Source organism: Anomalospiza imberbis, chromosome 14, assembly GCF_031753505.1.
Source record: "Anomalospiza imberbis isolate Cuckoo-Finch-1a 21T00152 chromosome 14, ASM3175350v1, whole genome shotgun sequence".
NCBI lineage: Eukaryota > Metazoa > Chordata > Aves > Passeriformes > Viduidae > Anomalospiza > Anomalospiza imberbis.
In genome coordinates this window covers 12,261,365-12,265,954 of record NC_089694.1, presented here as the reverse complement: position 1 = coordinate 12,265,954, position 4,590 = coordinate 12,261,365, and positions in this window count along the sequence as shown.

The following is a 4,590-nucleotide window of genomic DNA, read 5'->3' as shown; positions in this document are numbered from 1 at the left end:
TTTCCGCTGCTGGTGACCACAGTGCGAGCACGGAATGCTGCCGAGCCCCAGCGGGAACCTGACACCAGCCAGGTGAGCTCCCGCAGTGTCGGGAGCTCGGCGGGGCCAGGTCCCGGGCCCCGGGGACACGCCCGCCGATCGTAGGGCAGCGGCGCAGGCGGAATGTCCTGCGGCCCAAACTTCCTGCTGCTGCTGCTGCCACACAACGCCCATCCTTCTCCTCCTCCTCCTCTCCCAGCCCTGCACAAATTCCACCTCGCTTGATGCTTCCCCAGAGAGCGCTCAGGCGCCCCGCTCCTGTTTCCACCTGAGTGTCACTGCAGAGGAACAGGTCATCTTTCATGAGTTACATAAGCCCGCCGTTCTCACTTCATGGCGAATCTGTGATGCAAATGGCCTTGTTAAGAAGGTCAAAAGCAAAGGGAATGTATTAGTAATTATTAGAAAAATCACCCTTCTTCCAGGCAAGATTAACCAAGTAATTTCCTGCATTTCTCCTTTTCAAATATTTTCAGTCATCTACTTGGAGAGGTCCAGCTTGTTCTGGTGCTTTTCGTGAACTGAGTGTGCTCTTGATTGATGCACCAATGCATGAGATGTGGAATCATCTACACTGAACTCAGAAACAAACTGCTTGTGTCAGACCATTTTCACATTCCATATCACTTGAAAGATGTTCACTGAGAGGTTGGAATGATTATCACACAGCTCTCCACTTCTGGCTGCAGGCTCTGGAGATTCGTTCTCTGGATTCAACCAGGCTTGTGTTCCCTACCAATTCCTGGCATCCCTTCATGTTTTCTTAGCATAGAACAGTAACAGTGAAAACCTTACCCATGGCAGAATTCTCTAGTCCACCAGGAAAATAAAGGACAAGTTGTCAAGTTCTCAAAACCTTTGTCCTGGTTTGCTGCAAGAGTTGTGCTGCACACAGTGTGCAAAGGCAAGAGAAGCTGCAGCTGGTGGCACATCTTGTGACAGGAGCTTGAGCTAATTCTCCTGAAAAGGGTCTTGAAAATAGCAAACATCACTGTGGAGAAGATTCTTGGAGATGCCAAACAGCTTTTCAGATGTGAAATGAAAATGGAAAGAAACAATCCAAGATGTTCACATCTACTATTAATTCCCTTCCTTATATGCTCCCCTTTTCTGTGTTGCATTAGTTGTACATCACAGCAATTCCAAATTATTACCTCGAAGACCTAGGACTTAGCAAGTTTTCTACACTCTACAGTATCATTAGCTACACACAATTTGCCTTCTCCCTGTTTTGCTTTGAAAGCAATGCTGGAGACACCAGAAAGCTGCAAATGCAAGATTTTAGAGCACAGTGCTTTGGTCGGCCATGGGCTCTAGAGACAGGGCATGTACTCCCCCAGTATTTCACCCTCAGCACTGACAATCCACAGCAGCAACAAAGGTGATTCCTGGGACATTGTGCAGGGGCAAGACTCTGTGTCTTGGCTTAACATGGCAAAGTTCACCTGTTCTGACAGGCTCAGGATCCAAACAAGTTGGCTTTTCTACCAGTGTCAGTGAACAGCAGGAGAAATGAAGAAGCCAGCAGAGAGGGCCTTTGCTCCAGGCTGAAAGTGCTGGATTGGCAGGGAGAAGGCAGACAGGCAGAGTGGTGGGACCACAAACTAACACTGCAGCACTTCACAAACTGAAGTCATCCTATCAAGTCCAGTGTAAATTAGGGTGGTGGTGCCTCCACAGATCGATTAGAGTAGTAAAGTTCCAAGTTTACTACAAGCATTGGATATTGTCCATCTACATACTGCAGGAGTAATTAGCTCTCCTTCCCAGCTTTCACCATGAATATTTCAAATAACACTTGAGCAAAATAAAATTAAATCCTTTAATGCCTTTAGCAGATTGTCTATATTCCACACCATTCTGATATTTCTTTCAGAGTTAGGATGTCCTAACACATAGGATGAAATGATATTTTAAATGTACCAAGCAGTGCAATGAGGTAACAGCCTTTGCTGCATTTGTATGACATCTGCCCAGGAAGAGGTCTACTCACAAATCAGCTTATTTTCTTTAGGTACCTGCTCTCCTGCTTCTACTGTGCACCAGTCTGGGAGGGTCCAGCACCTGACTCTGCTTTCCTGCCATGCCACAAGCACAAAAGGCATTTTGCACATCAGCACAGACTGAAGCTGAGGGGTTTTCAAAGAAGTGAAAAAAAGTTATTTTTTATGTAATTCCTTGTCTGTGCCCTCTGTTGATTTCACTAGGCACCACTGAAAGTTAAGTCTGCTTCCATCGTATTTACCCTCCCTGGCCCCCTGGGGGATTTGTATACGTGGATGAGAACCCCTCAAGCCCTCTCCAGCTGGTCCCCGTCACCCAGTGCTCCCAAGCTCTCCTGGCAGTGACGCTCCTGCTGGTGCAGGGCTGTGTGCTCTGCCCTTCCAGCTCTTGCCCTCCCTGCAACCACACCCTTCCTTGCATCAAAGATGTGAAGGAAAGTGGGTAATTCTCTTGGGCAATAAATGGAAGAATTTCAATTACACTATGAGAACATTGAATTAATGGAAGCATCTGGATGACTGTTAGCCAGGTCACTGACTTCACAAGAAATAAAGAAAAAGGGAAGTTCATGGCACCTGCTTTTACATGGATGTTCTTGAAGTTAATTTGTTTTCACATGCAGGTCCCACAGACTGTGTTCAGAGCTCAAACAAAGAGTCCAGTTCTTTCTATAGGAAATAGAGGAGTTGATGCAAAATGTCCTTTAAAACATAAATTACTCTGAAGATCGCTTAAACAGTATTTCAGAGAGGTAAGATGGGGAACCTGACCAAAATTTTATACCCGCTTTCAAAACAAAAGATAAACTCAAACTCCTTTGTCAGGCATTCAGCCCACAATTTTAAAATAAGTATTGCATGAACAGTTAATAAGGTCCTACCTCAAAATGCTTCTGAGATAGCAAAAGTTAGACTTGGAGAATACAGAACATCCCGGAAACAAGTTGGAAGGAAATGCAGATCCACAGCCATTTCTTTCAGGTGTTGTTAGGCTTGCCAATGATTCCTGTGGTACAGGCAAACTGAGGAATCAGCCTGTCCCTGCCGGAGCAGTCCTGCCGGGCACTGCTCTTCCCGAGCCGCGGTGGCTGTAAGCAGGAGAGCGTCCCCTTCCACCGCGCCCGAGCAAATCCCTGGGAGAAAATTCGACAGAACACACCTGGCATTTCCGCTGAGCTGCTGTTTGGACTGGCACCCGAAGGGCAGCAGGGATAGCGGGTTAATTCCAGTGTTTTAATCCATGCGCAGCTTCCCCTTCCCCGCGGCCGGGCGGGAGCGGCGCGCTGCCGGCGGCACAGCGCCCCCTGGCGGGCCGCGCGCGGCTCTGCGGCTCCGCTCCCAAAGCCGCTCCGCTCCCAAAATCGCTCCTCTCCCAAAGCCGCTCCGCTCCCAAAATCGCTCCGCTCCCAAAATCGCTCCGCTCCCAAAATCGCTCCGCTCCCAAAATCGCTCCGCTCCTGCGGCTCCGCTCCCAGACCCGCTCCGCTCCCAAAGCCGCTCCGCTCCCAGACCCGCTCCGCTCCCAAAATCGCTCCTCTCCCAAAGCCGCTCCGCTCCCAAACCCGCTCCGCTCCCAAACCCGCTCCGCTCCCAAAATCGCTCCTCTCCAGCGGCTCCGCTCCCAGACCCGCTCCGCTCCCAGACCCGCTCCGCTCCCAAAGCCGCTCCGCTCCCAAAATCGCTCCTCTCCAGCGGCTCCGCTCCCAAAGCCGCTCCGCTCCCACAGCCGCTCCGCTCCCACAGCGGCTCCGCTCCCAAAGCCGCTCCTCTCCTGCGGCTCCGCTCCATCTGTTGCTTTCAAGATTTAAAATATCCTTTTAGTTCTGGGAAAAAAAAAAAAAAAAAAAAAAAAAAAACCAAACGTGAAAAGTAAGGGTCTGTTGTCAGAGCTCATGTAGTTATCTTCTCTCTGAAGTCTAGTCTAATGGCCGAGTTGGTGACATCATAGTCACCAAGAATTCCATCCCCAGGTCCCAATTCCCTTCTCCTCAGCTGACTTCCAGAAGAACTGGCTGCGCTGCTGCCTTCACCTTGGGCCAGCTGGGGCCACCGCTGATTGCAAATTAATGCAGCTGGCATCACCACTTTTGCAGCTACCTAAACCCAGTACAATTTTTTCTTTATTCATCCACTGTTAGTAAACTCCAAAACCAAATTAAAAAGCAAGTTCATCTGATCTGTGACATGTCAGCTGTTGTCAAAATCACTTTCTCTAGAGGTAGAACAAAAGCTTTGGTTCCTTTGCTACACATTTCCAGTAACACATTTAAGCACCATTTGCAAGCTGCTATGGCATCAAGAGGGTCCAGGCCGTTGTAGTACAGCAAGCCATAGCACTGCCAGTACCCCACAGCTCATTTTTTATTGTCTTGTGTAATACCTATCAGGAAAACAAGCTGTGAGCCAAAGGATTCCAAATGCAGCTCCACCACAGTACAGTTCAAGGAACTAGCAAAGTAGACATGAACTTTGTACTAAAGCACTCAGTAGACAGGTTGGCATAGAGGAACACGCAGAAATAAAAGCTAAGCAATACAGTATCAGAGTA